Source organism: Mirounga angustirostris, unplaced genomic scaffold, assembly GCF_029215605.1.
Source record: "Mirounga angustirostris isolate CCGP_5_RB_7025 unplaced genomic scaffold, mMirAng1.0.hap1 SCAF_15, whole genome shotgun sequence".
Taxonomy (NCBI): domain Eukaryota; kingdom Metazoa; phylum Chordata; class Mammalia; order Carnivora; family Phocidae; genus Mirounga; species Mirounga angustirostris.
The window spans coordinates 42,226,660-42,243,595 of NW_026991723.1; the positions used below are offsets into that span (position 1 = coordinate 42,226,660).

The following is a 16,936-nucleotide window of genomic DNA, read 5'->3' on the forward strand; positions in this document are numbered from 1 at the left end:
CTCCTACAAAACAGAAGAACAAAACATTTATTTGCAACAGTTTTCCAGGGAGACCATTTATTGAGGGGAGAAAGAAGTCCTTTACTTTGTTTTCCCACCATCGCGAATGTTCCCATCTTCTCTTGAGCTCATCTAGTTCAAACCTTCTGAAAATAAATCACCCCAAAGCACTCAAGATTTCCCTAAAGACCCCTGCAGGCTTCCTGCTCTGTGTGTTCCCACTCCTGTGCTGGGAGGCTAATGTGTTTTAGGGATGTTTGTTTTAATGCAAAGAACTTCACTAAGTCAAAACAACCTGTCATGGTGATCCATCTACTTCGGATGATCCTGGCCTCTTCCACTCTTATTTCAGCCTGAGAGTTAGAGACTCGTGCAAAAATGAAGACCTGAGTGTTAAATTTCAGTCTTCTTTAAGTGTCAGGACAGGAATCGTACTTCTTGAGGTAAGAATAATAATGTAATCCCTGGTTTTGTAGGACTCCGTGTTCCTCCTTCATTTGAGGCTGGGGTAAATTTCTAGCTTGGGGAAGGAATAATTCCTGCTGAAGCCCACTCTGCACTTTATCTTAATTCCCCCACACTAAAATCAGTATGTAGCCATGTTATTACCATCCCAGTACTACAGTTGGGACAGCGTCGTGTAAAAGAGTCCCTACATAAAGTTATTTTGAGCCATGCTTACATAATCAAACCCTAATGCAAAAGTACATTCCCACAGACATTTAATGATATATCAACACTCTCAACTATTTGAGCTAAAATTTATTTTCTGTTCTTCAAAGCTCGCCTTTAGGTTTCTAGGGGGAGTGCAAATTATTAAGGAGCAGCAAACTGAGACATTCACATGACATCTTTCATCTCATCTTTGCTTTTTCAATCCACTGGGGAATCCAGAAGTGACACCTTCCAGACGTTCCTTTTACAGATGAGAAGAGAGATGGGTGAGCCGGTTACTTGTTTGCCCAAGGGCAAGAAGGTGAGCCCAGAGCTGAGCTGGAGGGGCACCGGTTTACTTGAAGATCAGCTAGACTCACAGTGTTGGGGTCAATTGTCCTCTCCTGGCTACAGACCAGAGGACTTAATAACAGCAATAAGTCTGTTCGCCAGGACAGAGTCTGTTCTCAGCACTGAAACCTAACAGCTTACTCGCAGGTCCGTATTTGAATACAATTGCATTAAAAAATAACCCAATTTAACAATTCAGAAGTTCTGATCTATGTTTTATAAAAATGTATGAGAGACCTAAAAGCCATGGAGAGCCATAACTTTGAGCTGCCTCATTTGTTTCTCTTTTATTACAGTCCTGCACGGTGGGCACAAGCTCTTCACTGAAAAGAGAACATTAAATCTTTATTCTAAACTGTTTTAGCAGAACGATATTAATAGTTGAATATTATTTTGTCTGACTGATAAAATACCATTCAAATAAGACCAAAGAGAGCACTGAACCCCAGCCAACTCCTATGAGGAAAAAGGGACCAGCTATCTTCAAGAAATAATAATTTCTTGTCACTCTTAAGACTCTAGGAACATTTCTACTGCTGTATGAGCCCAGAAGCCGAATACCTGGAGTGAAGGTAGCTTTCAAAAATACACATTTCTCTGGGTCCTCCTTAGTAGGGAAAACAGCTGTCTGGAATATTCTTTCTCCACCTTGTACGCCTGTTTGGTCTTTCCGAATGCAGGATCAGTAAGGAACCAATGTGGACACACAAGCAAACCACGAGGAAACCACTTTGTTTCCATGGATATTTTACCATACATGGAGAAACAGGACAAGATTCACATTTAAAAGAGAGAATTCAATACTGGAAAATATTCAGACATCAGCGTGATTCAGTTCAGCAAAAACCCCAATACTACTACTATTTATGGCTCTATCTTTGGTGCTCTTTGTCTCTGTAGTACCAAACTACATATCCCACTAGGTACAAAAAGGCACCATTTTCCCTTTACTTGTATTTCTGTGTGTGTCATTACAAACAAGTTCAGTAAGGTTAGCCCAAAACCATACAGATGGCTTTTTCTTAGAAAGGTTTCCAATTTTCTACCAAAGGGTTTCTTTTTCTTTCCCCAACCTATATCTTGATGTTCCAAATAACATAAAAAAATAAAACACTAACAACCCTTAAGTTAGGAAGCCTCTTCTCTGCTCAAGACACCTCTTTTTAAATAATTAAATAACAACAGGATACGGAGGCAAACAGGATTTATATAAACCATGCCTAGACTTAAACTAACTGAAAAATTACATTGAACTTCATTTGGACTCACATAACTAAATTAGGCAACTTTGTGGAGATATTCACAGGAATTTCTATGTGAAAGCTACTGAGTCAAATGTTTTAGTAGGAAACAAAAATTTTTCTAACTGGCAAATGAATGGGTTCTATGTGGAGATATTTTCATTCACTAAAGTATCTGATTCAGGGCTTAGCCTGCAAATACTTAAGATTAAGTGTGCTGTCTTAGATACTGTATTGACTCTAAGTTCCCATTTTTAAAAAAAGTGCTGTAGTGAAAGCATTTATGAAATATCTGAATCCTCATCCCTATTATTCAGTTAGCCTCACCCACCAGCCAATCAAGGAACAAAGATTAAAGTCAAACTAGCTTAAAACCAAAAACAATTTTAAAAGATAATGGCCTGAACAGGGATTAAAATCTTTCATTTTTAGCAAAAAAGGGAAAATACTGATTGGTAGATCCAGTCAAAATTATAAGCAAAAAATGTTAGGAGTCACAAAATCATCTAAATCATGTTTTAGTCGGTACTAATTACCCTATTATTCAAAATGTTTAGGATGCCCATTCACCATAAACCTTTATACTAAAACAATGGAATTTTAAAATAACATGAGTTTTCTAAGCCAGCGTCAAATAGAAATATTTGACCCACATGAGGTAATTTTAAGTTTTCGAGTAACAATAAAAATATAAAAAAGAGATAAAATTAGCTTCAATTTTAATAATATATTTTACTTAAACAACATGTCCAGAATATTGTCTGTTCAACATATAAAAATCCTTAATATTTGGGGCACCTGGGTGGCTCAGTCGGTTAAGCTTCTGCCTTCCGCTCAGGTCATGATCCCAGGGTCCTGGGATCGAACCCCATGTCAGGCTCCCTGCTCAGTGGAGAGCCTGCTTCTCCCTCTCCCTCTGCCTGCTGCTTTGCCTACTTGTGCTCTCTGTCAAATAAATAAAATCTTAAAAAAAAATCTTAATATTTGACAATTGGTTTTTGTACTACATCTTTAAAATCTGTTAAATATTTTACCTTTACCACATACCTCCAGTTTGGTATGGATACTGGAAATGTGGGTGTGCAACTACAGAAATCTTTTTAAAATTTTATTTAGGTTTAATAGACACGTGGTTAGTGGTTACTGTATTAGACAGAATAGGTTCTATAGTTTAATAATCCTAACTCACCTTGCATTGAGATACTAAGTTTTAATGTACAGCAAAATCCTAGGACTAGAGAAATCTTTTAAAAGACAAAATATAAAGCATTAATCATTGCTGGTCTGAGGGTAGGAGGGCCGAGTTGAAACGCCGAATATGCAAATATGATCCAGGGTTTACATAAATGTGTTTCTGACACTTTTCATTTTCTCTGCACATGTGTGGTGATGTGTGATTTAGCATCCTAAGGAGAAAAACACATCACCCATCTTCAAAGGCTCTTGGCTGATATTTTATGTTACCCGCCTTTTTCCTCCCCAAAGGCTAACTCCATGGCAGGTTTGAAGTGCTTTCAAAAGGAAACATTCTTGAGTGATTTGAGTGTTACAGAAGGGGGGGGGTTTGAAAAGTTTCTTACCCTCTAAAAACTCAGATCCCTCCAGATGTTCAGGTGACTCCAAGGAATGTTAACAGAACTTGAAGAGACAGTACCTAGTGCTCGAAACACCTGGTGGTAGAGTAAGAGCCCTGAGTGTCTGCCACTGAGGAATTACGTGAACTAGATCAAGTCATTACGTCTCTTAATGCCTACTCGAGTAACAATACTGCTTCTCTTTCCCTTGAAAAAGAGGTCTTGTAGGGGAAAACAAGTAAACATATCTTTCTATTCTTCTAACAACACCCGTATTTAAATGTTTGTTCAGTATCTAATTCCAATATCGCCCCAAGCCAGAGACCCTCCTCCCTGTTATCAGAGTGAAATCTCATCTTCCCCTAAATGCCCATCTAAATATAATTCACACTTTTATTAGAAAAATTTTACCATCTATGTAATTACTATTGTGTGTGTGTGTGTGTGTGTGTGTAAGGACACTTGTTATTGTTGTTACACTGTGAGCATCTATAGGGCAGGGCCCATGGTCTAGGCATTCTCGTTCTCTCATATCAGGGGGTCGGTATAGGTGTGCTAGACAGAAAGTGCTCTGGGCTCTCAGAAGAAGGGAAGATACAAAGAAAATTTAAGAGAGGGTCCCTACTCTGAAGGGGCTTATTCTCTAGTTGAGGAGTTAAATGCAACTAGATACCTATCAATAAAATGCAGTACACTCCGTTTAGTGTTAGAATTGGCAGCCTCCATACCATACGATTCAGCAATTGCACTACTGGGTATTTACCCCAAAGATACAAATGTAGGAATCCGAAGGGGTACATGCACCCCGATGTTTATAGCAGCCATGTCCACAATAGCCAAACTGTGGAAAGAGCCAAGATGTCCATTGACAGATGAATGGATAAAGAAGATGTGGTGTGTATATATATATACACATACATACATATATATATATATACATATACACACACACATACATACATACCATGGAATATTATGCAGCCATCAAAAAGAATGAAATCTTGCCATTTGCAACAACATGGATGAAACTGGAGGGTCTTATGCTGAGTGAAATAAGTCAATCAGAGACAGACATGTATCATATGACCTCACTGATATGAGGAATTCTTAATCTCAGGAAACAAACTGAGGGTTGCTGGAGTGGGGGGGTGGGAGGGTTGGGGTGGTTGGGTGATGGACACTGGGGAGGGTATGTGCTATGGTGAGCGCTGTGAATTGTGCAAGACTGTTGAATCTCAGATCTGTACCTCTGAAACAAATAATGCAATATATGTTAAGAAAAAAAAAAAAGAAGAAGAAGAAGAAGGTAGCGGGAGGGGAAGAATTAAGCGGGGGAAATCGGAGGGGAGATGAACCATGAGAGACGATGGACTCTGAAAAACAAACTGAGGGTTCTAGAGGGGAGGGGGGTGGGAGGATGGGTTAGCCTGGTGGTGCGTATTGAGGAGGGCACGTTCTGCATGGAGCACTGGGTGTTGTGCACAAACAATGAATCATGGAACACTTCATCTAAAACTAATGATGCAATGTATGGTGCTTAATATAACAAAATAAAAAATAAATTAAAAAAAAAAAAAGAATTGGCAGCCTCCAACCCTCTAACCTGCTGGTGCTCACAGTCTGTTGGATTCCTTGGAAGAAAGAGTTGACAGGGATCTTCTAGAATTTGAGCAAGCTGAATGAAAGAGCTGAGCTCCTACAGGCCAGATGGCTCCGAGTGAGCAGAGGCATGGAGATGGAGTACAAGCTTGGAGGGCAGAAGAATGGGAGGTAATGTGGTTGCGGCAGGTTCCCGCCGGGCATAAAAGAGCAGAAGCTGACATTTTAAATGAGAATGGGACCACGTTAAGAATGGCACAGACAACTAAGACAAATATTCTTTTATTTTATGTTGCAGTTAGCGAAAAGCCACTGAGAATTTTGAGTAGCAAGTAAAATGATGAAAGTGGAATTTACGGAAGGATCTGGCCACAGCTTCAAGGATGTACACAGCTAAGTGGTAAATCATGTCCATTTCAGTAATACACTCAGCAGGTAGTGGGGGTCTCATCAAGGGGGGCAGCCATTCAAATAGAGGGGAAGATGCATTTTCCAGAAATGACAAGATTTGGTAACTGACCAGACAGAAGAGCAACAAAGATAAGAATCAAATATTTTTTTTCCACTTCCAATGGAATACCTTGCAAGCAGGGGAAATGACAGTAATCTTAAGGAGACTGGGAAATCAGAGGCTTAAGAAAAAAGACAATGAACTTCACTTGTGCCATATTAAAATAAAAGAGAGGTGGGCGCCTGGGTGGCTCAGTTGGTTAAGCGGCTGCCTTCGGCTCAGGTCATGATCCTGGAGTCCCGGGATCGAGTCCCGCATCGGGCTCCCTGCTCGGCGGGGAGTCTGCTTCTCCTTCTGCCCCTCCCCCCTCTCATGCTCTCTCTCTCTCATTCTCTCTCTCAAATAAATAAATAAAATCTTTAAAAAAATAAAAATAAAAATAAAAAAATAAAATAAAAGAGAGGTAGTAAAGATATATATTGCGGCGTGTGTGTAAGTGTGTACACACGTGTGCACAGAAGTGTGAAGGATATACTGTTGGTGTCTTAGAACTATTTTCAGTTGATATCTCACCTCTTTTTAAGTTATACAGGAACAGAAACAAAGAAAAACTATGACTACACGTGCTACCGAATTTATCAAAATCATCATTCCCTCTATAAGCACATTGATATCCATAGCATGCTCAATAAACAAAACAACACTCTGGTATGTCACCCACCCTGTTTCTATGGAGTCATGAAGTCAGTTGTTTGTTCTTAGACCTGATGATAAGTTTCACCTAAAGTTGCATAATTTAATGAAATATTATTTAAAAAAAATCAATGAAATATGATTGTAAAAAAAAGTTCATTCTACAGAAACTAAGTTGAATGCCTTCAGAAGCCTTGACAAGGATGTGTCACTTCAAAAACCCTACTCTCAGTGGGTAACTGCAGAAGAGGCAAGGCTCCTGCACTCAAGGCTACTCATTCATATCCATGTTCTAGGTTCACTTTAAAGCAATGAAAGGAGAAAATCTTAGTCATACCTTACAAGTGTCATTTTTGTAAAAATTCAGTTTAGAGGGGCGCCTGGGTGGCTCAGTCATTAAGCATCTGCCTTCGGCTCAGGTCATGATCCCAGAGTCCTGGGATCGAGCCCCACATCAGGCTCCCTGGTCAGTGGGGAGCCGGCTTCTCCCTCTCCCACTCCCCCTGCTTGTGTTCCCTCTCTCGCTGTGTCTCTCTGTCAAATAAATAAATAAAATCTTTAAAAAAAAATTCAGTTTAGGACTCCAATGAGTATAGACATCCCTACCTCAAAAGTTTGGAGAATGAATGCACAAAGTTTAAGATGCTTAAAACGTGTGGTTGCTTTGTTTTGGTAAAATTTCACAACTTAAATAAGATTAACTAGCTAACTATTGGTTGGCTACAAAAGATAAGAGGGATTTCCTACTACATATGGTTTCCTCAAAACAACAAAAGCACAGGCTGAGAATTAGTTTAAGATGTATTTACCTGGCAGGTTATAAAGGTGTTCCTGCTGTGATGTTATGGTCCACTGAGAAATCACACGATATACTTCTGATCTTTTAGGAATACATGTCATGCATCCCAACACTAGCAAAAGCTACAGCCTTTGGGGATAGCAAAGTTCTGCCCAATCTTTTCCCCCATAGCTATATATAAGGTTGACTCAATAATGATGGGTAATAAGTATCATTACAAATCAGTCACAGGAAACTGCTGCTAAAATTTTTATTGCTATCTAAAATGCTGTGTCTTTTTTTTTTTTTTTTAAGATTTTATTTATTTATTTGAGAGAGAGAGAATGAGAGACAGAGAGCATGAGAGGGGGGAAGGTCAGAGGGAGAAGCAGACTCCCTGCCGAGCAAGGAGCCCGATGCGGGACTCGATCCAGGGACTTCAGGATCATGACCTGAGCCGAAGGCAGTCGCTCAACCAACTGAGCCACCCAGGCGCCCCTAAAATGCTGTGTCTTAATACAACTTAACACATAGGTAAGTTTTTTATTTTATTATTATTTTTTTAATATTTTATTTATTTATTTGACAGAGAGAGACACAGTGAGAGAGGGAACACAAGCAGGGGGAGTGCGAGAGGGAGAAGCAGGCTTCCTGCCGAGCAGGGAGCCCGATGTGGGGCTTGATCCCAGGATCCTGGGATCACGACCTGAGCTGAAGGCAGACGCCTAACGACTGAGCCACCCAGGTGCCCCCATAGGTAAGTTTTTTATAGGCGTTACTGAGATAACATTCTTTATCATTAGTGTAAATAACATTCACAACATTAGTTTTGAAAATATTTTCTGTTGATCATCTACACTATAGAGTATTAAGCAGATTTAGAATTCCCCAGCTCTTATGTTATTTCATCTTTATTCAGATGTTTCATAGAAAAAATTATAATTGAGTAAGTCACTTAGTTTTTATATAAGTCCTGTTTTGAACAAACACAGTATGCAAAGCTACTAATTTGTGTTTCTCAGAAAACACACCCAAACAGAGGACCTTGAAATATCCATTTGCCAGCCAGTGTATCATGACAGATTTTTAGTGTCAGGAAGAGGTTTTCTCTGCCCTGTCTGATGATATCTGTATTTGGTCAACAATCTGAAGCTCAAAGTTATAAATTCAGAAGAGTTCTTCAAAGTTCAATATTAAAAACATTTAAAATTTAAGGCATTGGAAAAAGTAAAGGGGAGTTAATGATTGGTTCATTCAGAGCTTTACTGAGCACCTATAATAAACATACAACATTCTACGTAGACTAGAAAGATGAATGAAATGCTCAGATAATCCTCCAGATCAATTGTAGCCTCTTTCCGTCCTTTCCTCAGTTAATAAATATTTAAGATATGTGTATAGTGTGCCAGGGACTGAGAATACACTGCCAAATAAGACCTTCAAGGAGGTGGTGTGATTTAATGGAAAAGCTAGGCAAAAGGGTAGGCACCAGGCAATGTAATTAGTACTGTATTGGGAGAGGGCCCAGGAAAGCTTTCTAGCAGAGGTGCCTTCTGAAGTCTGAAGGGATGAGCCAAGTAAGTAGAGGTAGCAGCAAGAAAAAAAAAAGAGACTGAAGATGTGGGAAATTACGGTGTGTTTAGAGAAAAAGCTTGCAGATTGGAAAGATGTGAATAAGTAGGAGATGAAGAAGTCTGATGAGACATGAGGATGGAGAGGCAGGTAGGGGTCAAATTCACTCAGTCCTCTGTTCATCCAACATTTACCGACCACAGGCTACAAGGTTGATTCTTTTCTAGGCACTGGGGACCCTAGTGAACAAAACACGCAAATCCTTACCCTCAGGGAGCTTAAGTCCTGGGGGAAGAGAAAACTAACAGCCTGGCTCCATAAAATATGAACTATATTAGATAGTAATTTTTAAGAAGGAAAAAACAAAGTAGGGAAGGAGAATCTGAAATGTTTGGGGTGAGGGAAGCCTGGAATTTCAGATACCATAGGGAAGGAGAGACTTGTTGAGGGGACCTCAGAATCAAGATCTAATATCTGGGGGGAAAGTATTTTAGGGAGAGGGAACCAATGTGGTTAAAGTCAAAAGAGTGAGGGAGAGAGAAATGGGAGACGTGGTCAGAGAGGAAAGCAGGGAGGCAAGTCAAGCAAGCCTGGTAAGTCCTGTAGAGTTTGGCTTTTGATATGGGGGCATCATTCTGAGGTGTTTTTTTTTTTTTTAAGTTTATTTATTTTTTTAGTAATCTCTACACCCAAACTCATAGCCCCGAGATCAAGAGTCCCATGTTCTTCCAACTGAGCCAGCCAGGCACCCCTCTCTGAGTTTTGCTCTCTCTTGAGTTTTGATCAAGATTTGGCATACCAAGTTGAGGAATCTGGACTTTTCTCCAACTAGAAGGAAGTCACAGAAGCAAGCGTGACCTTTTATGAATTGCAGGAGAAAACAGATTAGCGACTAGAAGACCAGTTAAAAGGCCGCTGCAGAGATTCCCAAGGGGGAAAAATGATTAGGGCCTGAATAAGGTGGTGACGGAACATCAACTCTTATCTGAACTATTAACAGATACTAAAAAAGGATGATTGTAGTTTAACCTACTATGCTTTCCTGGTCTAACATGACAGAGAGCAGCAAGAGGAAAGAAATCAGCAGCAAATATTCCCAAATATTGTTTAAATTCAAGATAAAGTGAGATTGCTTTTCTGTTCAGTAGAGTGGGCCTGTTCCTACCCTAGAAGTCACACTGTCAGCTCTGAGGACTTGAGGCTTGAAGGCCAAGAGACCACTGTAGACTTAAACAGACCACATACTCAAAAGCACAACCACAGTGATAGGATTGTCCATCTGACATAATGTGGTTCCCAGGGCACCTGTTAGCAGCAGGTGTGTCCTGCCTAGAGATTTGGATCTAGTAAATCTGGGGACGGAGGGTTCAACATGTGTATTACACACACGGGGCCGGCCAAAGTGGCAGGTGGGGTTGAACTTAGCTCAGGTCTAGTTCACCGGGACCAAGCCATGTGCTCTGATTTTGGATGCATCTATCCAGAAAGGGCACTTTTTCCAATTTCCATAAAGGCTTAACATAAGCTAGAAAATCTGCATTTAATCCCAGCCCCCAGGAGACTGATGGGAGTCAGATTAGCCATGGTGAAAAGGGTCTGAGATTCTGGGAAGATCACACTACTCTGGACTGTATGAGTCTCTACTACAGAAGATCCCATTTCTTTTCTTTTGAAACATAATGATGCCACAACCCATAATTTGTCCCTTTTTTCCTAAGTGAAGTATTCAGAGACTACATTTTCCCCTTAAGTGATTCTGTTTAGGACACATGCACAAAGAATATAGGTTTATTTCTTTAGAACTAGCATTGTACTATTAAAAATAGCATCATTATGGTGTCTACAATCAACATTCAAAAGGACCCTAAATTGTACTTAAGCACAATTACCTTAATGCCAGTTGAGATTTTACAATACAACTGTGAGGCACTTTATTTTTAAGGCAGTTTAACTTGCTTCATTCCTAAGAACAGACATTTAAGTTTTAAATCTAAGGTTCTCAATAAGATGATTAAGCTATGCTCAGCAGTTTCTTTAAATATTTAAGAGAATTTTCATCACCTAAATATTTATGGCAACAATAGAGCCAGGTGCATTTTTTTTTTCTGCTTGTCAGAAACAAGAGATCCATATCCTTTCCAAAGCTGGGGACGGGGTTGCCTCAACAATCAAAAAATCCTACCAAGCCCTTGAGAATCCTAGAAACTGCTGAGAAAACTTTATGCAAACATGTGCCCTCAGACTGGTGCTGTCGTTCCCAGATAGCTAGCGAGGGGCTGCCCTGAATGAGAGTTTGCAGCGCTAAGGGCTGGAGAGGGTTTTCTTTTGAAGTGAGTATCTCCTACCTCATGGACTTCATTTCCATCATCAGATCAGCAGCGTTTCAGCAGTCCTGCCACCGTCAAAAGGTGCATGGTGCTCTTTTTCTGAAGACAGTCCTGTAATCGCACAGAGGAGGTGTGACCTGGATGCTCCCCATAGCCCTGCACTGCCTGGTGGTAAGGTGAGGCACTCAGGGAGTCTGCTCAGCTTTGCTGGTTGTTAGCATGTCCTTCCACGGATGGCCACTCCATGCAGGCTCTGGGCAGCCTCCTTAGGAAGGGATTCCTAGCCATCTCCACGTGGGAGAGAAGAACTCCCGAAGGGCCCTCTTTATGACCTAGGCCCAAATTCTAGATATTGGGAAGAACGGTATTCAACATCGCATGTATCCCCCAGAAGAGCTCTACAAAGTAGATGGGGGCAGTTAGTATTCTGTCCATTTTAGAAGATGGAAATACAGAATTGAGAATTTTAATGATGTTAACTAGTCCGCTTTATTGGCAAAAGCACAGACCCTTTGACATACCCTTTGACACATAAGTATTACATATTTTCTAATTCACTAGTTCATTTTCAAATTCATATATATGGATTGCTTATTATATGCCACACAACTGTACTGGAAGCTAAGTATACCAGATAATAGAACAGAAATAGCCTCTGCTCTCAAAGAGCTTAGAGTTTGGTGGGGGAGATGGATATTAAATAAACAAACAGGTAAATGAACACAGGATTACAGAGTGTAAAAAATGCCATGAAAGAACTGTATAAGAGCTATGGGAAGAGAAAAATTGGGAAAGTCATTTAGACTGGGTGACATGTAAGCTGAGAAGTAAGCACAAATCAGCCAGGGGAAGAGTCTGGGCTACAAGCACCTAACATGACACAGGACACAGTGCGCACCCGTGAAAGGAGCTGAGGGTTTAGCCAGTCATAGCTATGAACAGGTAAAGAGCTGTTACGGATTTTTCTGTTTTCTTCTGTCTCCTATCTTGAACTATGATGCCTGGCATTGGGAAAGAATGCTTTTACTGACAGAACTTGATTCTAGTTTCAGCTCTACCACGAATCCCAACTCTGGTATCCTCTCCCTATTACTCCTCAGAGTAAGTGAGCTCCTTGGTCAGAGAATGTCAAACAATCTGCCCTGGGCTACTGGACAGCAAATGGGAAAATAATGTGAACACAACACAACACAGAACCTACAAATGCTGGACACATTTGAGATATTATTAGTTGATCACAGTCTTATTAGTTATGCCATAAGAGGAACATAGGCATGTTCAGTTCTTAAAAAAAACACAACGTAAGCAAATTCAAATTTTAAAATTGGTACACTAATAATTATAGTTAAAATTTACTGCACTCTTGAGTATTTGCTGGGCGTTATGTCAAGCTGTTTACATGCTATCTCATTTAATTCTTACATAAATCTTCCAAGGTATTATTTTTTTGAAGATTTATTTATTTGAGAGAGAAAAAGAAAGAGAGTGTGCATGTGTGCAACACACCCACGAGAGAGAGAGACGATGAGAGAGAGAAAGAGAGGGGAGGAGAGGCAGAGGAGGAGAGAGGACCCCAAGGAGACTCCCCACTGAGTGCAGAACTCCTACTCAGACTCGATCTCACAACCCTGAGCTCATGATCTAAGCCAAAATCCACATCACACGAAATTCCATAAATTGTTCCTCTGACATATCTCAAAGGCATCCCTCTCTTTCTATTTGCTCTACCATTAAATGCAGTTCCTCCATGAAACTTTAAATAGCCTTCTAATTGGTTATTCTGCCTACAATATCTTCGATCTCTAATCTATCCTCTATCATATACTATCATACCAATATCAACTGCTATTCTGTCCTCAGAATTCAGTGTTCTGAATGCCATTCCTCTACTTTAAAACCTCAGTATGACCAGACTACCTAAAACACGAAGAACACATTTTGTAGCTGCGTATGCACAAACCCACAGCACTTAAGCCCTGCAGCTGGCTGCCCCCAGCTCTTCTATTCCTTCTCTCCACAAGCCCTCCAGACCAGCCTGCTGGCTGGAGTGCATCTCTGACTACATTCATGCTGACTTTATACCTGCCTTTTCACCATATTCCTTCTTTCCTTGCCCCTCTCCAAGAATACTCTTTGCCATTCAGAATCCCACTTGTCCACCAAAACTCAACTCAACTCTCATGTGCCTCATTAAGCTTCCTCCCATCCTCAGTAACCCTGTTTGTCCCCAGATCCAGGGCATTTAATGAGCATCCAATACACCTGACTTTTTGCCACCTCTTGCATTCTTGTTTAACAAGCTACCCTTTTAAATTTCTAAATGTATAGAACTTGTCTCTATAGTAAAATGAAAGCTCACAGATGGCAAGAATAGCATTATTTTCCCTGTGATTTTCCAGGGTTCACACCCAAAGGAGATAATTCAAATAGTATCTAGAATGAAAAAAATCTTGCACTCAAAATACGTACTTTATGTCTGACTGAACAATTAGAGTCTGTTTTGCCCTTGCCCAACCAGTCACAAATGCAGGTCGACATTATGTCAAACCGTCTTTTGCATAGGCTTGCAAAGTGTGGCCAAAGGATTTAGTTTTGTGGGGTGGGTAGGGCAGGGGCACAAGTGAGAGAAAAATAGTTCTCCTCATTTAATCATTTTAAATACGGTACTGAAAAGAGCGTATCTAGACACCTGTCACTTTTGTTTAAGGTCACACCAACACTTAATATCTATTTGGTGCTTTATACCTAACAAAATATGTTCACAAGAATGAGACAGGCAGTTAATGGTTTGTCCAGTATCTTACATCAGTTAACTGACCATCAGAATGTGAATCCATTTCTACAAGGTTGTATCTCTTCCAGCATCCCCGTATAATTCACCAAGGCGGTAGAAGATAGTGGTTAAAACATGGACTCCAGAGCTAAACCCATCTTGATTCAAATCCCAGTTCTGTCACTTACTAGCTGTGTGGCCTTGGGCAAGTTACTCAAATGATCTCAGTTTCCTCATCTGTGGAATAAAGTTAGCAATCATACTTAGTACACAGAGCTGTTTGGGGGATAAAATGAGCAAACATATACTTAGAATGGTATAAGTTCTTTATAATGTTTGCTTCATCATTCTACAGTATGTTCTTTCGTGTGTGTGTGTGTGTGTGTGTGTGAGGGGGGTAGGGAGAAATCTAATTAGCTTTCTAAACATTCAGCTTAAGGAAGTCTTTATTATTCACATAAATGGGTAAGGCTTATTCTTTTCACCAAAAATCTTGTGGAACAAGGGAAATAATTTACTTCATGAGTCAGTGATGAAAACCATTCCTCAACACATCTTTTGACTGATACGGTATCATGCCTTTTTATGTAATGCTCTTAAAGTTTCTAACTGTCAACACTTTTCACACATTTTACCCTCACAACCATTCAATGAAATGGATGGATAGATGGTCAGGTGTACAGATGGTGAGTAGAAGTTAAATGGCTTGATTAAAATGAAGTAAAAATTTGCTCTCATAGTGCCCAATCCCTGCTTTTAAAACTAAATCCCAATATCCATACAAACTAACAGTATATCTCTGGAGTTCCCTTGTCTTGGGGTGCACACAAAATCTACATGAATAGGGGCCCTATAAACTCCCTCTCCACAATTGGTTTGATGGAAACCTTGATTCTATCCCCTTAGGAGTGGGGTAAAGGCTAAGTTAGTTTATGACCCTTTCTGTGTGCCGAATATAACCAACTCTCAAAGGAAGGTCAAGAGACTCAGTTCTGTTGCTCTGACCCCTGGAGGGTGGTCAGAACTCTTGTGGACTGTTACAGATACCCACAGAAAACTACAGCTGAATTGTACCAGCTAAATTGCTTAAGAACAGAGAAAAAGTGAGTAAATCTGAGGACTATCAAGGCACTTTGCCACTTTCTCGCATATTTAAAATGCATTTTTTATTTGCAAGGGCGTTGTTTGACTTTACATTTCCTAAAATGTACTTTATAAATTGCTAATCCCAGGAAAAAGTCTTCCTGGCAAGTAAGTTTGGGAAATGTAACATATTCTATGGTTCTTTTGGGGGGTGGAAGGAGGGAAAGAAGGAGATACACAATGCTTATTTTTATATTAAAAGATTCTGAAAAATTTTTGCCAAATATTTGGGTTAACATTTTTTGACCCAGGCTTTCTCAAACTCATCTGACCTTCTACCATCACTTAACATCCCATAGAAAAAATGCTTTGTGGAACACCCTTGGGAATACTGGTTTAGACAAATTTTCCCACTCTTTTTCTGCTCTTATTCTTCATTGGACTGAAGAATTCACTTGAAGAATATCATTCTGGCATTTACTTTGTGTCTGCTAATATTTGGAAACAAGGTCCTCCACAGTGTGAAGAGGTCACAGAATCAAACAGGAAAACTGGACAAAAACCTTAGTCAGAATTGCATGAAAGCCATATTTTCCATAAAAACACAATGCTGTGGGCGCCTGGGTGGCTCAGTTGGTTAAGCGACTGCCTTCAGCTCGGGTCATGATCCTGGAGTCCCTGGATCGAGTCCCGCATCGGGCTCCCTGCTCGGCAGGGAGTCTGCTTCTCTCTCTGACCCTCCCCCCTCTCATGTGCTCTCTCTCATTCTCTCTCTTTCAAATAAATAAATAAAATCTTTTAAAAAAATAAATAAATAATTAAAAAAACCCACAATGCTGCTCCATTTTATAGGATTTCTATTAGCAGTAAGAAAGGAAAGGAAAGACTGTAAATTGGTATTCCAGGCTCTCAGCTGATGATGGGATGGGGTTAATCCCATAGAGGGTAAAACAAATGCATATATATCAGAAGGTGGTTTCATGTGGCCTCATGAAGCAAACCAAAGTAAGAGCTATAGCAAACATATTCTACTTCACTCCAGACTTACAGGGTTGGGAATTTTCACCTTACCAATAAGACTTTCCAAAAGCATAGGTAAAAGTCCCTGCCTTGACAGTTAAAGGGATTATTTCTTGCCCCAAGATAATATCGGTGTGAAGAAGTGGAATTGTGCACAGTGTCCTATAGAGAGTATATGAAAGAAGAATAGAAAAGGCAAGAAATGTAAAAAAAAAAAACAAAAAAAACCAACTTAAAATATAACATATATGACTTATCTCCTATATTTTTATCCCAAAACATTACAACAAATACCTTTTTGAAGCAGAACTGGTATGGTTAGGAATGAGGACATTTTAAGGGTCAAAAAAGGAAGCACAATATTCTTCTCCAGGGCCTCGCTTCAAATACTATACCACGAATATGCTCAAGGGAAGGAATAAATGACTCTATGCCTCTAATAGATGCTCTAGCAGATCTGTCTAAGCACTTTTGCTCCTGTTTGTTTTTCTAAGGGACCTTTTAAAATCAGAGACACAAAATATATGAGCACAAAGGAGGTGGGGGAGGGGAAGGACAATCATGTATCAGTCAACATCACACGACCAGATGGTAACATGACAAATTCAAGAGACAGGAAAGTAGGGTCAAGCAGCCTCTCATAAAAAAATCTGATTAAAGATAATCTGGCAGAGTTGACTTAAATAAAGCATCTCTAATTATACCTGGCAACTTTTTACTATCATTGATATCTATAGACATGACATTATTTATTCAAGTTTTTATTTGTCACCAGAATGTTATAAATATATATGGATATACAAACTACAAATCAATAGCA

The 16,936-nt window shown here is 39.8% G+C and overlaps 1 protein-coding gene across 24 annotated transcripts in view; it reads right to left on the reverse strand.

Annotated features, from left to right (window-relative positions):
* BNC2 (basonuclin zinc finger protein 2) overlaps positions 1–16,936 on the reverse strand; it is a 433,411-nt gene that overhangs the window by 69,725 nt on the left and 346,750 nt on the right. Inside the window, exon 2 of one of the 24 annotated variants that reach the window (XM_045882451.3) lies at positions 11,259–11,351. The exons of the other annotated variants lie outside the window; for them this stretch is intronic. The gene's annotated coding sequence lies outside the window, so the exon portion shown is untranslated. The remainder of the gene's footprint in view (positions 1–11,258; positions 11,352–16,936) is intronic. 24 annotated transcript variants of the gene reach the window in all.